This window comes from Triturus cristatus, chromosome 3_2 (genome assembly GCF_964204655.1).
Source record: "Triturus cristatus chromosome 3_2, aTriCri1.1, whole genome shotgun sequence".
NCBI classification, from domain to species: domain Eukaryota; kingdom Metazoa; phylum Chordata; class Amphibia; order Caudata; family Salamandridae; genus Triturus; species Triturus cristatus.
The window spans coordinates 805,978,804-805,998,899 of NC_140584.1; positions in this window are offsets into that span (position 1 = coordinate 805,978,804).

The window sequence follows — 20,096 nt, forward strand, 5'->3', positions numbered from 1 at the left end:
AGTGCTGGGCTAAAGGATGCAGCACTGGGTCCTCTCCTGATTACAGATGAGTACCAATTTAAAAGTGCACAAGTATCACAAAATGGCTACTGCCCGCCACCTACACGACCCTGGCTGGCTGTTGCTGGGGAAAACCCCAGCCTCGCCAGCTGGACAATAGGGCTCCTGTGGCAGGGAGGTGCTAGCATCTCCCCAGACAGGATAATGTGGATTGGAACAGGGTGGGTGCACCAAATGTCCTTTCAGAGTTGCACGTAGGCAGCTGCAGAGACCTAATTCTGCATACACCGCTTGGAACCGGTTCAGGGGCATCCTGCCCCTCGCCCAGGCAGGAAACACACAAAGGGGAGAGGGTGTAGCCACCCTTTCCCGCCTCACCACTCATTGGTGGACACTACTCTGGACACTCCCCTAATCTTGGGGATAAAGGTGAATAACGTGGCCCCAGAGCCTCAGATTAATCCAGGACTTCAAAGAACTGACCTTCGATGAACTGCTGCCCAGCTGACTGAAGAAATCTCCCTTGGGATAAAGGAGTTATCCCCCTGCTTGGCAGGCACCTGAAACACTGCAAGTGACCCGGTTGGGACTTCGCTGCTCTAACGAACTTTGACGACTTCCAGCAACCTTGAGGTGGGTTTCCTGAGCATCCCAGAGGCCAGTAAGTGTGCACAGCAAGGCTGAGCACCGTGGACCGCGTGGGTGCCGAGGTTCCCGCATACCCCAGGGCACCGGCCACCTCTTGCATAGCACATGACCCTGACCAGTGGGGAAGTTGTGCTTTGGCCATTGTTGAGCCAACCACCAAGCAGCATCCGTGCCAAAGATCAGCGCCCTAGCCCCTTCCGGTGGCCCGTGGTCTCCCTTTTACGCACTCCATTTTGCTGCCTTCTGCGGTCCCTTGTCTCTCGAATTGTGGGCCCTGGTGGAGGACAATCTCAACAACTAAGAGTTCTTCTGGTTGCTCCAGGCCTGCTCTACGCTCTCTCCAAAGGAGAGCACCCTCAGACCTCGTGGGTCTGCACCAGCAGCTGCTTTGTTTATCTTGCGTGGGTTGCGGTGGCCAAGGCTTAGTGGATCCAATCCGGACACTAACACCGCTTCGACCCTCATCCGACATGGGACAGTCGCCCTCCAAAAGCTGGCCTTCCTTGAAGCCTCCCGGAGCCCGTGACTGCAGAGCCAAGCTGCACTCTTCTCCACCTGAAGCACCCGACACTGCCGAGCTCCTTCCTGCGAGCTCCCTGGTCACTGTGCCGTGACCCAGACTCTGTCCCCTCTGCTTTCAGGTTCTTCTCTTCAACTTCTACAACTTAGATCTTCACAACATTATCGACGCTTTTGGCTAGCAGCAGATTTGCCTTATTTTCCATTGAAAATCAGCCCGCGACCCGACACCAGAATCGACCTATGCACCCGGCTTCCCTGGGGCAGGTAACAGTGGTACTTTGGTACTCCCGTGGTGGTGGGCTCTCCAAAGGCCTAAGTCTAAAGTCTTAACTTTGTACTCCTGCTAGAAGTGCCTTTAATCTTTAAAAAGCAAACCGCGACATTCTCCATAGACTAACATTGAGATCCCGATAGCAGCTCCTTGCACTGCACGCGTCTCCCGTGGGTCCCCTTCCTCATAACTGTGGGTGGATTCTAAAGGGGCAAGCGATCCTAAATGCCCTAGGCATTATCTGTAGAATTGTCGTGGTTCTTATACCACTTTTTTAATATATGGTTTGGTCCCCCCCTGGGGCCCATTGATTCCATTGCTAACTATTGTATGTATCAATGCTTGTTTGAAATGTACTTTTGCCTCTAGCCTCATAAAGAGACTTGTGGGATTCTGTTTAGAATAAATACATATATTTTATATATATACCTGTGTGGACTACTCTTTCATTTGGTTATTCAAGAGGTTATCTATGGTAAAACAATAAGCTTAACACCCCTTCAAGACTTAGCCTGAAGGCTGCTCTCCAGAGCTACCACTAGGATAGCTTTCTTAAAAGGTTGTCTATACCTATCATCAATAAGAGTCGAATTGGACTGGTGCAAGGTGGCCCCTATAACTAGTGACCAGCATATGCCAGGCCAACTTCTCAAATCGGAATTCGTAGTTCGGCTGATTTTAGAGTAATATTTGTACGCTTCAAAAATGGACACTTACAAAAGTTTCTGCTGAAAACCACACAATGGATTCCTATGGAAGGAAATACAAGTTACTGGTAAGTACGCTTAGAATTATTTTTCAGGGTCAGTGCTGGGCTAAAAGATGCAGCCCTGGGTTCTCTCCTGATAACAGGTGAGTAAATCGGAATTCGTAGTTCGGCTGATTTTAGAGGAATATTTGTACAATGGTAAAGGAAGGGGGCGGGGCCTGAGGTGACGTGTGCAAACACGCCCTGTGGCGCGTTTTAAGTTGGGGAATTAATTCCTCTTCAATCCTGCGGTCCCCTGGGGGCCAACTAGCCCACCAGGTACCTCCAGTATGCGTCAGGGAGCTGCGTTGCAGAGCGGTGTTCAGAGGCCACGCCCCTTTTTACAACACTCTGCAACGCAGCTCCGTGGCACTTCCTGGAGGTACCTGGTGGGCTAGTTGGCCCCTAGGGGACCTCTGGATTGAAGAGGAATTAATTCCCTAAATTAAAACGAGCCACAGGGCGTGTTTGCACACATATCACCTCAGGCCCCGCCCCCTACCTTCACCACTGTGAAAACGCGCCCTGTGGCGTGTTTTAAGTTGGGGGATTAAGTCCCCATGAATCCTGAGGTCCCCTGGCAGCCAACTTGCACACCAGGTACCTCCAGTATGCTCCAGGGAGCTGCATTGCAGAGAGGTGTTCAGAGGCCACGCCCTTTTTACAACACTCTGCAACGCAGCTCCATGGCGCTTACTGGAGGTACCTGGTGGGCTAGTTGACCCCTAGGGGACCTCTCGATTGGAGAGGAATGAATTCCCCAACTTAAAACGCGCCACAGGGCGTGTTTGCACAGTATCACCTCAGGCCCCGCCCCCTACCTTCACCACTGTGTAAACGCGCCCCGTGGCGCATTTTAAGTTGGGGGATTAAGTCCCCTTGAATCCTGAGGTCCCCCAGCGGGCAACTAGGCCACCAGGTACCTCCAGTAAGCGCCACGGAGCTGCGTTGCAGAGAGGTGTAAAAAGGGGTGTGGCCTCATTACACCTCTCTGCAACGCAGCCCCCTGGCGCATACTGGAGGTTCCTGGTGGGCTAGTTGGCCCAACGGGACCCCCAGTATTCAAGGGGAATTAGTTTCCCCTCTGCAAACGCGCCAGGGGGCGCGTTTGCCGAGTGGTGTAAGGAGGGGGCATGGCCTCCGGCCCGATCCCGATCTTTTCTGCCGGCATTGCTTTTCGACATGGGGAGCAGCTAACATGCTGCTCCCCATGTGGAAAAGCAATCAGCTTTGCTTCATTGAAGCGAGAGCAGGATTCCCTGCTCTCGCTTCAATGAAGCAAAGCAGTTTGCAATGACAGGGTGGGAGCCGCGAGGCTGCAGTGTCCCGGGGGTGGGACCCCGGGACACTGTAGGAGCTGGCCCAGGGGGGTGGCGGACCCCAGGGCCATCATTGGCTCCAGGAGGGGGGCTGCGTGGCCCCCCTCCCACACGGACAAGTTGCCCCGGGGGGTGGTTGGCCCCGGGGCTGGGGGGGCCTGAGAGCCCCCCCATCGCAAATACTTTCAAGCCCCGGGGGGTGGCGGTCCCCGGGGCTGGGGGTGGCCGTGAGCCCCCCCCATATAGTATCTCTGAGCCCCGGGGGTGGCGGTCCCCGGGGCAGTGTGGGGGGGATTGGGACCCCCCCACACTTTTTTATTTCTGCCCCCGGGATTTGGCCCCCCTGGGGGCCAATTACCAAAGAAGCGCTGGAGCCCCGCGCTTGTTTTTTTAAAATTTTCGGCCGAAATTTGCAATGGGTGCGCGAATCTCGCCGATTTGTTTTTAAAAAAAATACTTTTTTTGGCCCTGAGCAGGCCTAGGGGGTCAGGGTTTTTCTACCCTGCCCCCTTGTCGCATTTTGCGCCTTTGTTTTTGTGCTTTCTTGTGCCTCGGTTCTACCGAGGCACAAGATGGCTGCCAACACTTCCTGATTCAGAGTGTTGGCAGCCAATTAGTATTCCGCTCGTCCTCGGGAGGGTTCGGGGAGGGTGAGGGGAGGATCCGCGGATCCTCCCCGGCCATAGATATCACTAACTTTTAACTCTAATTTTCTCAGGAACTACTGAACGGATTTGCACCATTTAAGCAACAGGCACAAGTCTGAACTGAGGACTACCTCCTTGCCAAATGTGGTGTAATTCCGTTCAGCAGTTCGGGCTGTAGCTGCGACAACAGGTCCTATGGGAAATTGCATGGGGAAAACTCGTTTTGGGACCCCCCTTTTTTCTTGGCCCCCGCTTGACGAATCACCACAAAACTTTCAGGGTAGGAGCGGAGCTGAGCTGGCCAAAAGTTTGGAAAATTTTGCGAAGATTCATCAACCGGCGCCAAAGATATTCCCAATAGAATGTTGCGGATTTCCTATGGAAAATAGGTCCTAACTATAACTATCTACTGGCGACCGCCAGTAGATAATTCACTGAAAAAACCATATGCTTCAGGGGCGTTATAGTTAGCTGGACTTTTCACTCATACAAAACCATTGAAATTCCCCCATTATAGTTAGTTCAGCTAAATATAACTCGCGCGCCTGCAATGCACTGCTGATGACGTCACATATTACATCACTCATGACATGGTCAGTGACTTCACTCATGACATCACTGATGACATCTCAAATGACATCACTGATGACATCATCCAGTGAATGTGTGTTTTTCTGAAAGTTACATATGTTTTATATATGTATATCTCAAGGGCGATGGAAGAATAAATGGGTATGTAAGTGTCTAAATGGATGATTTGCTTTTGACCATGTCATGAGTGATGTAATATGTGACGTCATCAGCAGTGCATTGCGGGGGAGCGAGTTATAGTTAGCTGAACTAACTATAACGGGGGAATTTCAATGGTTTTGTACGAGTGAAAAGTCCAGCTAACTATAACGCCCCTGAAACCTATGGTTTTTTCAGTGACTTTCTAAGGTTTTTTAAATGCTAATTCCAACTATAACGTGCCTGAAACCTATGGTTTTTTCAGTGAATTTAAAAGGTTTTTCAAATGCTAATTTCTAACTATGCCTACAGAGATAGGACATGTGAAGAAAGAAGAAAAAACGCACAGAAAGAAAAAAAAGGAAATGCAGAAAGAAGCAACAGAAGTCCTCAAAGACGAAGAAAAGTGCAGGAAGAAGGATAACGTGCAGAAAGAACAAACAGAAGAGCAGAAAGAAGCCTTGTTGCAAAATCATCCTGTACCCTCAACTTTTTCAGACGGATACTGGTGGTAACTGAGTCTGACTAACCAGTCCTAGAGCCAGTGCTATGTTAAAAGACACTCATAATACAGTGAAAACACCTACATACACTAGGGAACACTATGCGTTGGGGTCCCACTGTGATCAGCATGACCTCCTCTGTAAGCCCCTAGTAAATAATAGGGCAGGGGATTAAAACTACCTCCTAAAACACGCCACAGGGCGTGTTTGCACACGTCACCTCAGGCCCCGTCCCCTCACTTCCCCACTGTGTAAACACGCCCTGTGGTCGTTTTAAGTTGGGAGATTAAGTCCCCTTGAATCCTGAGGGTCCCTTGGGTCGAACTAGACCACTAGGTACCTCCAGTAAGTGCCACAGAGCTGCATTGCAGAGAGATGTAAAAAGGGGCACGGCCTAGACCACCTCTCTGTAACGCAGCGCAGTGGCGCTTACTGGAAGCACCTGGTGGGCTAGTTGGCCCCCAGGGTCCCTCAGGATTGAAGGGGAATTATTTCCCCAACTTAAAACGCGCCACAGGGTTTGTTTGCACACGTTAACTCAGGCCCCGTCCCCTCCCTTCACCACTGTGTAAACACGCCCAGTGGCCGTTTTTAGTTGGGAGATTAAGTTCATTTGAATCCTGAGGGTCCCTAGGGTCCAACTAGCCCACTAGGTACCTCCAGTAAGCACCACAGAGCTGCGTTGCAGAGAGGTGTAAAAAGTGGCACGGCCTGGACCACCTCTCTGCAACGCAGCTCAGTGGCGCTTACTGGAAGCACCTGGTGAGCTAGTTAGCCCCCAGGGGCCCTCAGGATTGAAGGTGAATTATTTCCCTAACTTAAAACGCGCCATAGGGCGTGTTTGCACACGTCACCTCAGGCCCCGTCCCCTCCCTTCCCCACTGTGTAAACACGCCCTGTGGCCGTTTTGTAAATTGGGAGGTTAAGTCCCCTTGAATCCTGAGGATCCCTAGGGGCAAAATAGCCCACTAGGTACCTCCAGTAAGCACCACAGAGCTGCGTTGCAGAGAGGTGTAAAAAGGGGCACGGCCTGCACCACCTCTCTGCAACGCAGAGCAGTGGCGCTTACTGGAAGCACCTGGTGGGCTAGTTGGCCCCCAGGGTCCCTCAGGATTGAAAGAAAATTATTTCCCCAACTTAAAACGCGCCACAGGGCGTGTTTGCACACGTCACCTCAGGCCCCGTCCCCACCCTTCCAACTGTGTAAACACGCCCTGTGGCCGTTTTAAGTTGGGAGATTAGGTCCCCTTGAATCCTGAGGGTCCCTAGGGGCAAAATAGCCCACTAGGTACGTCCAGTAAGCGCCATTGCAGAGAGGTGTAAAAAGGGGCATGGCCTGCACCACCTCTCTGCAACGCAGAGCAGTGGCGCTTACTGGAAGCACCTGGTGGGCTAGTTGGCCCCCAGGGTCCCTCAGGATTGAAAGGGAATTATTTCCCCAACTTAAAACGTGCCACAGGGCGTGTTTGCACACGTCACCTCAGACCCCATCCCCTTCCTTCACCACTGTGTAAACGCGCCCTGTGGCCGTTCTAAGTTGAGAGATTAAGTCCCCTTGAATCCTAAGGGTCCCTAGGGTCAAACTAGCCCACTAGGTACCTCCAGTAAGCGCCACAGAGCTGCGTTGCATAGAGGGGTAAAAAGGGGCGTGGTCTCAGAACACCTGTCTGCAATGCAGCTCCCTGGCGCATACTGTAGATACCTGTTGGGCTAGTTGGCCCTCAGGGACCCTCAGTATTGAAGGGGAATTAATTCCCCAACTTACAACTGGCCAGGGGGCGCGTTTGCAAAGTTCTGCAAGGAGGGGGCGTGGCCTCCGGCGCGATGCCGGTCTTTTATTTATTTTATTTTTTAAGAAGGAGGGCTGTGTGGCCCCCCTTCTTTTTCTAATTTACTGGCCCTGGGGACCCCATCCCCCAGGGCCTGCACCCTAATTTTTTTTGTTGAAAAAAATAAATTTGGCCCTCCCAAGGCCTTAATCGGCCCCAGGAAACCCCAACCCCCGGGCCGGCCTTTGTTTTTTATTATTTTAAAAAAATATATATTTATAGAAAAACCTAGGACATGCTGGACAAACCGTATGTACCTATCACCATGACAATTTGTGTGATATTCATTAAAAGGCGACTATGCATAGAATGAATCCACATGGAATGTATTTACACCGCAAGTGAAGCTCTGACGTGTCTGACGCCCTACCGTGCCTAATCCCGGCGCCCCCGCCGGTGGGTACTCTCCAAGTAGACACCCTTGTTGTTTATTTATACAAACATGGGTAGCTATTGACGGGCACATTTAATATACATGCACACCAAGCCATTAAAAGGGGATTCGACAAAAATTCGACCAAACTATGCAAGAAACCCCCCTCACGGTTAATAAAACACACATCCACCGCCGGATGTGTAATACTTTTTATTTTACTCTCTGGAAAGGAGACGAACCTCACTTGAGAGTCACAGCGTGCTCCTGGCTGAGCCCAATGCTGTGTTACACCAACCAGTGCCCGCCGAGTGCCTCACACCTCTGTGTTGTATTCCACCAGCTAGTGCGTATGCTATGACACTCTCTAACCCATGTACACTGTAACACCACTCCGTGAATATGTCATGCCACACTTGCCTTCGCACGGGTTATATTGCCCCATCTAACGTGCCTTCCTTGATGCCTATGTTATAACGCACAGCGCTATGCCATACATATTACAATCTGGGATCCATATCTTTGTCACAGTGCATATGCAACGTTACACTCCCCAGCACATATTTTATATTACAACTTTAGAGACTAGTTAGGTTACACAACACTGCCCTGTGCATATTACACTCCAAGGCGCATATCGCATAGCACGCGCTAGTGCCTGTGCTATCTCGCGCTCTCCAATGAATCTGTCATTGCGCACAATGTATTGCATATTATATTTCACGCCCCGGTACATCTTATATCACACTTTTTGGTGCATAGTTTATACCATATACTATATCTAGTTTTCATTTTCAATCGTGCTCTCAGGACTATGTTCTATATAACACTGCGTCCACCTACCCTTTTCACGGGCATTACATTTTGCGATGGGGGGTGGAGGGTCAGGGGGTGTTTCTGCCAAGTGAGCCCAGAGTCACAATCACAAACGTCTTCTTCTTCCTGAATAAAAGTGAGATTATGCTGCATACTTGTTCATATTTTAAGTACACACATTTTAAAAACAATAAAGTTCCTAATACCCACCTTCTCTGAACAGTTAGCTTGCTGCCCCTTCCACCTCCTACCTATCCTATGTTGTCTGAATCCATGGACTAGCCTCCTCCCTCCTGCCATGCATGGTCTGATGTGCTGCCACTGCCCTCCATTTAGCATGATGTACCAGTCCACTCCTGCTGCCCTCCATTGTCCAATTCTATGGCCCATCATTGACCTCCTGCTTAGCCTCTGTGCTTAGCTTGCTGCCCCTATTCTCTTTCCCCCTGCCCTCCGATGTCTTTGTGCATGCCCCTGCTCCATCCTTTTTGCCCACCATGTTCCATGGATCTGCCACTCCTATCTACTCTGAGTGCTCTGTTGAGCTGCCACTCCGCTCCCACCTGCCTAGCATTGTCAGATGACTGTAATCTGTCCCTGCCACCTCCACCCTGCCTGTCCACATGCCATGCCCCTATCTCCTTCCCCCTGTCTTCCATGGTCCATTTTACTGCCACACCATTCTGCCCTCCCTGGTCTGTTGTGCTGCAACTGCTCCTCCTGCCTGCCCCACGCGGTTTGTTGTGAGGCCCCTTCCCCTGAACTCTCTTGTCTGTGCCCAGATCCTGACCCTCCCTTCTATCCTCCATGGTTCTTTGTGCATGCCCCTGCACCCTCCTTCTTGCCCATCATAGCCCACCTTCCCTGTGTGGTCAGCTAGCTGCCCCTGACCCCCTCCCACCTTCCCTCCATGGTCTGTGTGTATGCCATCATAGTCTCATTGTTGCTCTCCATGGTGTGTCTTGTTTCTAGTGACCATCCTGCCTGACCTCCATGGTCATCTTGCTGCTCCTGCCCCCTGCCCCCTTGCCCCCAGCCCTTTGATTCCATGTGCAGACCCCTATTCCCTCCCTCCTGGCTTGTCTGTTCCATTGTAATGCCCCTGATCCGTCCCTCCTGCCCTTTATGGTTTGTTATGCTGCAGCTTTCTCTCCTGTCTGTCCATTATGGTCAGCTAGCTACCATTGCCTCTTTCCCCTTTGTTCTCTGTTGTCCATGTGCATGGTCCTGTCCCCTCCCTATTGCTTTCTATAGATTGTTGTGCTGCACTCCCATCCCGCATGCGCTGTGTGGTGTATTGTGCTGCTGCAAACCCTGATGCCTGCCCTGTAGGGTCAGTTTGGTGCACCTCTCCATGTCCCTCCTGTCCTCTCTTATCCGAGTCCATGCCCCTACCCCAATTCCTCCTGCCTACCATGATCCAATGTACCATACTTGCGAACATTTTGAACTTGGTAAGAGGGAGATTTTGAAAAAAACTGGGGTATTGATTTTCCCCTTTGAGTTGCATTGAAAAAGAGGAGATTGTATATAGGAGACAGATCAAATAAAGCCCATTTGAGCTTAAAAACATTGCACGTTTCCTGGCTGAAACGGGTCTGTTGGCATGTATGGTTGTACTACCACTGCCTCTTCCTTCTGCCCACAATGGCCTAATATATTGCCACAGCCTCTCTTGCCATTCTGTATTGTTGGTTTGTTACCCCTGCCCCCCTTTCCACTGCTCTCCATAGTCTGTTGTGCTGCCACTGCCCTTCCTGCCTGCCCAGTGTGGTCAAATTGTTGCATCTGCACTCTCCTACCTGCCTTCAATTTTCAGAGTCCGTGCCCCTGGCCTCTGCCTCTCAACAGTATCCCAATGAACAACTAGATTGCTAACATTCTATATTTATTACAAAAGTGTGGAACGCCTGACGTCATCTTGATGTAATTAAAACTGTAATACCTAGAGTATTTCCTTTAGAAATTACATATATGAGAGGGTCTTATTTGCATCAAAATTATGGTTAGTGCTCTAAAAAACTAAAATGAGGACATATTTTCTGAGTTTCCAAATAGCGACAAAGAACTTTTAAATTATTTGTAATCTTTATGTTTTTTTATCCAGTTGACCACTTAATTAAATGTTGCACCTAGGGGACAGGATGTGGTGTTACTTCCAGAGCTGCAGACTTTGCAACTGGGGAACCAGGTTGGAGTTTCTGCTTCAGCTCAACATTCTGTGATTCTGGTCAAATCACTTAATCTCCCCATGTCTACAACCAAAATGAATTTGATCTTGTGTGATGTAACCAATGCTCATGTAAAGCACTCCAATACCTGACAAGTCTGCACTATATGAAACTGTAAATACACACAAAATAAGTGTTTTGCACACTTCTGTCATTGGGCTACATGTGGGCTACATCTGGGTGATATTTGTGCTGCATTTGGGCTCTTTTGTCTCTGGTGGCCATCTTGGGAGATTTATTTGTTATGAAGTTTCCTAATTTCCTCATTTACTTCAGTCTCCTCAGTAGGAAATGCTTTCAGTTTTTTACTTTGATTCCATCAAGAAGGTATTCAGATATGTCACACATTTGCCATAAATTCTGAATGTTAGCACTCTAGTTGCTCATTAGATCACTGTAGTAAAGCTACTGCTCACCACGGAAGTCTGCTGCTGGTATTAAAAGTGTATGTTTCATTCTGCATATCAGAATTTTTTTATGAAATAGAAGAGGATTTGAGAAGTCACTCAAAATGTGCCCTAATTTTTCTTTCTTCAGCACTAATCATAATTTCTATGGCAAAATGAACCCCCTCATTTTGTTCCTTTTTAAATTAAATGTTTTAAGTGTTACCACTATATTCCAATCAAGATGGCTTCAGGTGTGCCATACTTTTGTCATAAGTAAGACTGTTAGCGCTCTAGTTGTTTGTTAGAACACTCTGGGACATTCTGTCATTGGGCTATACTTGGGCTACATCTGGGTGATATTTGGGCTACATTCGGGCTCTTTTGTCTCTGGTGGCCATCTTGGGAGATTTATTTGTTATGAAGTTTCCTAATTTCCTCATTTACTGCAGTCTCCTCAGTGGGAATACTTTCAGTTTTTTATTTTGGTTCCATCAAGAAGGCATTCAGATATGTCACACATTTGCCATAAATTCTGAATGTTAGCACTCTAGTTGCTCATAAGATCACTGTAGTTAAACTACTGCTCACCAGGGAAGTCTGCTGCTGGTATTCAAAGTGCATGTTTCAGTCTGCATGTCAGAATTTTTTTATGAAAGAGAAGAGGAATTGAGAAGTCAAAAGGTGCCCTAATATTTCTTTCTGCAGAACTAATCATAATTTCTTTGGCAAAATGAACCCCCTCATTTTGTTCCTTTGTAAATTAAATGTTTTAAGTGTTACCACTTTATTCCAATCAAGATGGCTTCAGGTGTGCCATACTTCTGTCATAAGTAAGACTGTTAGCGCTCTAGTTGTTTGTTAGAACACCCTGGGACATTCTGTCATTGGGCTATGCTTGGGCTACATCTGGGTGATATTTGGGCTACATTTGGGCTCTTTTGTCTCTGGTGGCCATTTTGGGAGACTTATTTGTTATGATGTTTCCTAATTTACTACAGTCTCCTCAGTAGGAAATACTTTCAGTTTTTTACTTTGATTCCATCAAGAAGGCATTCAGACGTGTCACACATTTGCCATAAATTCAGAATGTTAGCACTCTAGTTGCTTATTAGATCATTGTAGTAAAGCTACTGCTCACCAGGGAAGTCTGCTGCTGGTATTGAAAGTGCATGTTTCAGTCTGCATGTCAGAATTTTTTAATGAAATAGAAGAGGATTTGAGAAGTCACTCAAAATGTGCCCTAATTTTTATTTCTACAGCACTAATCATACTTTCTATGGCAAAATGAACCCCCTCATTTTGTTCCTTTTTAAATTAAATGTTTTAAGAGTTACCACTTTATTCCAACCAAGATGGCTTCAGGTGTGTCATACGTTTGTCATAAGTAGGACTGTTAGCGCTCTCGTTGTTCTTTAGAACACTCTGGGAAGCTGCAGTAGAACACAAAGGAATCAACTGACAGTCTCTGCCCTTGCTGGATGTACATGTTTTACTGAGAATGTCAGACTTCATTCTCACATGACTGAGAAAGATGATGTGAATTTACAGAAAATATGCTCTCAGTTTAGCTTATAGATCACCTTCCAAACCTCTGTGGGAAAAGCATGAGAAAATAGTTTTCTCTCAAACATGATTCATGATATCACAGCAGAAGGCTTTTTCACATGGTAAAATCACCTTAGAACACACCACAATTCCTAAAATGAGTATGGTACCATCAACAAATGATTTATAATGTAACTAAAGTCTTAAAATCTTCTATTAACTGAAATGCTTTTTAATGAGGTGCTATCATGTATATTGGTCCCAAGATGGCTGCCAACACTTCTTGGATGAAGTGCTGACAGCCAATCAGATCCCACGATGAGATGTGTGGTTAGGCTCCGTCCAGATATATATGTGATTTTACTTTTGATTTTCTCAGGAACTACTCAACGGATTTACACCATTTAAGCAAAAGGCACGAGTCTGAACTAAGGACTACCTCTTTGCCAAATTTGGTGTAATTCCGTTCAGCACTTCGGGCTGTAGCTGCATCAACAGGTCCTACGGGAAAATGCATGGGGAAAACGTGTTTTGGGACCCCCCTTTTTTCTCGGCCCCCGCTTGACGAATCACTGCGAAATTTTCAGGATAGGAGCGGACCGGAGCTGGCCAAAAGTTTGGAAAATTTCGCGAAGATTTATCAATTGACGCCAACGTTATTCCAAATAGAATGTTGCGGATTTCCTATGGAAAATAGGTCCTAACTATAACTACCTACTGGTGACTGCCAGTAGGTAATATACAAATATGTATATATGTATATATATCATCAAGGGCAGCAGGTGGGGAGTTACTTTTAACATTATACCAAATCCATCCTTACCTGTATAAACTTACCTTCACAATATTTTATTAGTCAAACCAGGCTAATCAGTAAATGTTAGAGCTCAGAAAGGGGTTGCGGTGGTGGTTGGGCATCCCTGATTTCATCTCTTTAGTCTTCATAGTTATTCTTGTGTGCGGGGGTGGTAGAACTGCAGATCCTAGAACCAGCAGATCCACTGTGGGCTCAATGGGAAGACTTTAGAAGCAGATAGTGTGCTGTTTGACTCTTCAGTCTCTCTCTATGAAAGGTATGTTACTGTGACTCTCTAGAAAAGATGTGCTACTGTGTCTCTGTGAAAGATGTATTACTGTTGCTCTCTATGAAAGGTGTGCTACTCTGGCTCTCACTTTGAAAGATATGTTACTGTGGCTCTCTAGAAAAGATGTGCTACTGTGGCTCTGTGAAAGATGTATTACTGTCGCTCTCTATGAAAGATGTGTTACTCTGGCTGTCTCTGAAAGATATGTTACTGTGGCTCTCTACCAAAGATATGTTACTGTTGCTCTCTTTGAAAGATATGTTAGTGTGGTACTCTATGGAGAATGTGTTACTGTGGCTCTCTATAAAAGATAGGTTGCTGTGGCTCTCTAGGAAAGATGTGTTACTGTTGCTCTCTTTGAAAGATATGTTAGTGTGGTACTCTATGAAGAATGTGTTACTGTGGCTCTCTTTTAAAGGTATGTTACTGTGACCCTCTATGAAAGATGTGTTACTGTGGTCCTCTATAAAAGATGTGTTACTATGGCTCTCTATAAAAGATGTATTACTGTGACTCTATGAAAGATGTATTACTGTGGCTCTCTATAAAAGATGTGTTACAGTGACTCTATGAAAGATTTGTTACTGTGACTCTCTATGAAAGATGTGTTACTGCGGTTCTCTATGAAAGATGTGTTACTGTGGCTCTCTTTAAAAGATATGTTACTGTGGCTCTCAAGGAAATATGTGTTACTGTGGCTTTTTAGGAAAGATGTGTTGCTGTGACTTTATGTAAGATGTGTTACTGTGGCTTTCTTTAAAATATATGTTACTGTGCTGTCTATGACAGATGTGTTACTGTGGCTCTCTTTAAAAGATATGTTACTATGGCTCTTTATGAAAGATGTGTTACTGTGGCTCTCTAGGAAAGATGTGTTACTGTGGCTCTCTATGAAAGATGTGTTACTGTGGCTCTCAAGGAAATATGTGTTACTGTGGCTTTTTAGGAAAGATGTGTTGCTGTGACTTTATGTAAGATGTGTTACTGTGGCTTTCTTTAAAAGATATGTTACTGTGCTGTCTATGACAGATGTGTTACTGTGGCTCTCTTTAAAACATATGTTACTATGGCTCTTTATGAAAGATGTGTTACTGTGGCTCTCTAGGAAAGATGTGTTACTGTGGCTCTCTATGAAAGATGTGTTACTGTTGCTCTCTGTGAGAGATGTGTTACTGTGACTCTCTATAAAAGGTTTGTTACTGTGGCGCTCTATAAAAGATTTGTTACTGTGGCTCTATTTAAAAGATATGTTATTGTGGCTCTCTATGAAAAATGTGTCACTGTGTCTCTCTCCAAAAAGTGTGCTACTCTGGCTCCTCTTTAAAAGATATGTTACTGTGGCTCTCTAGGAAAGATGTGTTACTGTTGCTCTCTTTGAAAGATATGTTAGTGTGCTGCTCTATGAAGAATGTGTTACTGTGGCTCTCTTTAAAAGATATGTTACTCTGGCTTTCTATGAAAGATGTGTTGCTGATGCTCTCTATTAAAGATGTGTTACTGTGACACCATGAAAGATGTGGTACTGTGGCTCTCTATGAAAGATGTGTTACTGTGGCTCTCTATGAAAGATGTGTTACTGTGAGTCTCTATTAAAGATGTGTCACTGTGGCTCTCTGTAAAAGATGTGTTACTGTGACTCCCTATAAAAGATGTGTTACTGTGGCTCTCTATAAAAGATGTGTTACTATGGCGCTCTTTAAAAGATATGTTACTGTGACTCTCTAGGAAAGATGTGCTACTGTTCCTCTCTTTGAAAGATATGTTATTGTGCTACTCTATGAAGAATGTGTTACTGTGACTCTGTGAAAGATGTGTTACTGTGGCTCTCTAGAAAAAGATGTGTTACTGTGACTCTGTGAAAGATGTGTTATTCTGGCTCTCTATGAAAGATGTATTATTCTGGCTCTCTATGAAAGATGTATTACTGTGACTCTATGAAAGATGTGTTACTGTGGCTCTTTATGAAAAATGTGTTTCTATGGTTCTCTATGAAAGATGTGTTACTGTGAGTCTCTATGAAAGATATGTTACTGTGACTCTATGAAAGATGTGTTACTGTGGCTCTCTTTAAAAGATTTGTTACTGTGGCTGTCTATGAAAGATGCGTTACTGTGGCTCTCTATACTGTATGCGTTACTGTGACTCTATTAAAGATGTGCTACAGTGGCTGTCTTTGAAAGATATGTTAGTGGGGTCCTATATACAAGATGTCTATCTATACAATATGTGTTACTGTGGCTCTCTATGGAGAATGTGTTACTGTAGTGCTCTATAAAATATGTGTTACTGTGGCTCTCTATGAAGATTGTGTTACTGTAGGGCTCTATAAAAGATGTGTTACTGTGGCACTCTATGAAGGATGTGTTACTGTGGCACTCCATAAAATATGTGTTACTGTGGCTCTCAATAAAAAATGGGTTACTGTGACTCTCTATGAAAGATGTGTTACTGTGGCTCTCTATGAAAGATGTGCTACTGTGGCTCTGTATGAAAGATGTGTTACTGTGGCTCGCTATGAAAAATGTGTTACTGTGGTTCTCTATGAAAGATGTGTTAATGTGGCTGTCTATGAAAGATGTATTACTGTGGCTCTCTATAAAATATGCGTTACTGTGACTCTATTAAATATGTTCTACTGTGGCTCTCTTTGAAAGATATGTTAGTGGGGTTCTATATAAGAGATGTCTTACTGTGTCTATCTATACAATATGTGTTACTGTGGCTCTCTATGAAGATTGTGTTACTGTGGCTCTCTATGATGATTGTGTTACTATGGCTCTCTGTAAAATATGTGTTACTGTGGCTCTCTATGAAGAGTGTGTTACTGCGGCTCTCTAATTAACCCTGGGCGTAGTTTGCATAGTAGCGCTACGCGTAGCTACGCGAAGTGCACTTCGCACTACGCGAGATACGCGTAGCGCTACGCGAACCTTGTAGTGCGCTGTTCGGGATGATTGCACAGTGCCGGATGCTTGTCCGCACTGTGCAATCATTGAAAACGGCATCTCGCACAGTGCGAGCTGTCGTTTTCTGCCGCCCGAGTAGATTTTTACTCGAGCGGCAGCTTTCTCAACTCAGACTGGTAGTTTCTCATCGCGAGCGGTCGCGATGATACGCGACCACTCGCAATGAGAAACCTGACCTCCCCGCGTTGAGAATCTCGCCGGGAGTTTTATTTTCCATGCTCGCGATCGCCAACTTGATGTTGCTGATCGCGAACGAGGAAAAAGTCTCACCGGGATGTCATTTTGCTCGCTCGCGGTCGTCAACTTGACGTTGAGGACCGCGAGCGAGCAAAAAATGCCAACTACGCTATGCATTTTTGCACTGTGCTACGTACAATTCACGTAGCGCGAAGTAGCACAAACTACGCGAGCGTAGCGTAGTTGGCCGCCCAGGGTTACTATGTACGGATTCGAATGAGAGTTATTGAATGACGAGTGCATGTTGGTGTTATGGGCCCCACCAATGAATGAGTGTATGGATGAGTTGTTGTGATTACGAATCTGTGACATAGGGAGAATATGTAAATTTTGCCCCTTGCACTGCATCAGATTTTTTGGTAGCAGATTGATGGTTTTATTGTATTGGTTTGGTGATTATCGATTTATGTTTAACATTTTATGTTGAGTATTGTCTATGTTAAATGTAGTCGTAAATTTGAAGCTTCCGGGAAGTAGGCTGTGGATTTATGTGACAAGAGAAGTCACATGGAATTAAACATTGTCTGGTTTCAAGAATTGTAATAACATTGAATTGTGTTATGTTAGGAAAATCTCTGTATGTGTTTTTATGTTAGTGGAATAGTAATAGGTTCTCTTGTGAAACTCTAGCCTTAATCCTCAGGAGCATTGTAGTCTCCACATTTGTTTTATCCCCAGAGAAACAATTTGCCTTTTGCTTGATAGAAGGGTAAGGTAGAGGCAAGTGCTACTTTATCGGCGAAACGGAAAATTCTTATGTAGGGTAGAGGTAAGCGCTGCCTACTGGAAAGACAGAATTCTTGTGTAAATGAACAAAGCTATCTCTTTGGTTTAGCGAAACAGGTAATGGAGATGTTTTATGTTGTTACTAACGGAAGAAAAGTTTGCAGATAAACTTTTGTAAAGGGGGGGTCAGCAAAAGCAAGAGTAGTGAGAGAGGCTGACGTCAGAAAGACCATGCTGGGATTGGTCAGCTGCAGACAGACATAGTGGTCACTGATTGGTGCGTTAGTGTGAGACGCACTGGGAGTGGAGAATTATAAGAGTGACGTAGACGCGCTAGGATTGGTGCGTTGGTGTGAGTCGCACTAGGATTGGTCAAAATACGGAGGAAGTCGTGAAGAAGCGATTTACAAAGCTTAGTTGATTAAGAACTTTTGAAAATAAAAATGATGTACTACGATTCACTTGAGAAAGAGAAAAAGTCTTGGTTAGGAAAAATCAAAAGCCTATTTAAAAGGGATAAGCTGATTGTAACTAGGGAAGGACAGATACTTCCTCCACCGAAGACGCCTACATCTTTTATCGTGGCGAAATATGGTTATCATACGTGTATTTGGTTGGAGAATTGGGCAAAGTATACCAAAGGAGATGGAGTGCTAGCATTTCCGGAAAATGGTTCATTTAGTTTGGCAGCATTACGAAATGTAAGAGATAGGATGATGAGGTTAAAACCGAAACCCAGACCTACCCAATTCGAGGCTTTGACTGAATGGAAGAAGAGATGTATGAAAGGGAAAGGCATCAGAGTGGGAGAAGGTATAATTATATGTTTGGTAGACATTATGGTCAAGAAAGTCATAAGGACAGGATGAGAAGATGGCGGAATGCAAGCATGACCGATGGTATGTTTCCTTTGAGAAATGCTGGAGAGATGAGTGGTAGGAAATGCACAGCAAAAAAGAAATAACACAGAGTCAGAAGGTTACAGATATGGAGTGAGTGAATCAGAGGATGAAATGCTGGAGGACATTTTTTTTTAAACCTCAATATCAACTGGATTCTGCATTGGTGAAGCCAAGTGCACCGGCAAAAGAGACCATAATGAATAACATTTTTGAAAAAATGCCACCTAATTTTGGGAAAAATAATCCCTTTAAAGATTTTTAAATGTCACAGACCGTAAGAACTGAAAATGAAAAATCACCAGAGTTAGCTATAACTACACTGGAATTAACTGAGAAAATTAGAGAATTAACTAAGACTATGGAAGCAGTGATTGTGCCTGTAACTATAGGACCGGTGATACCTGTTTTGATAAACAAAAAGATAGTGAGTATTGCTTAACAGTCCCATATAATTGCGGTATGCAGAAGGAGAAAGAAAGAAGTGGTTCCGGAGAAAATTAATGGAAGTTTACGGCAGGAATATCAGGATTAAGTACCCCTGAAAATTTAACTGTAGATCAAAGTCCAGCGAGTAAGACACCTATGACAACAGAATCAGCAACCAAAACCCTAGAGAGAATGACAGATAAAATGAGAATAAAGACAGCACCTGAAGGACCGACATCAGAAGAATTAAGTGATTGGTTAAGAAGTTTACAAAAAAAGATACAGAACCACAACCTTTAGATGTAGCAAAATTAAAAGTAACATTAGAAGAATTAATCGTATGATCAATTCCAACTGAGTTAATGTTTTTATGTAAAAGCATAACTTGGAGAGCAAGGACTTTGCATGAAAAGTTAGAAGAGACAGCGAGTGAAATGGGAATTGATTTTGAGAAAATAATGTCATTACAAAAGCCAAATAGAGTAGATTTTTCTGAAAAGGATATTGAAAACTTGAATACTGCAGGGAGACTGACCCAAATTAAAGAACTATTTGCATTGTTAAAGAAATGGGATGATGTGGATCGATAGAAGAGTAGATGGTTTAGAAAGAGAGAGGAGACTACTGATAAGGCCTCTCTAGCTAGGTAACAGAATGCCCCATGAGAGAAATTCCTGGTGGAGGAAATGTGCATGTTCCATGGACTAGGCAGGATATTTTGTCAGTTACCAATGATTTTCCAAGGTTAAGAGAAAAACCAGTTAAACCAGTTGAATTGTACCAAGGTGTTGTGGATAGATCTGAATGGTCTTTTTGATATAATTGTACCTGCAGATTTATGGGCAGAATGTAAACTTACAATAGATTGGCCAACACAAGAATATCCTAGGGGTCCTAAGATGGGCGCCCCCGATCCAGAAGTAATTTTTTGAAAAATAAAGTACCTCCGAAAGAAACTGACTGGGTAACGATTGACAGAACTCACCAAGAGGCTAAAGAATCAGTGCATGCTTATTACGAAAGGTTACTGTTGGCTTTTAAACAATACAGTGGAGATGAGAAATTAAGTGAAAAGGATTTGAGTCATTTTGTGTATAGATTTATTTAGGGTTTAATGCCTGAAGTTAGTGAAATTATTAAACAGCATACAGTAGATTGGCAGAACAAAAAGATAGATGAAGTGT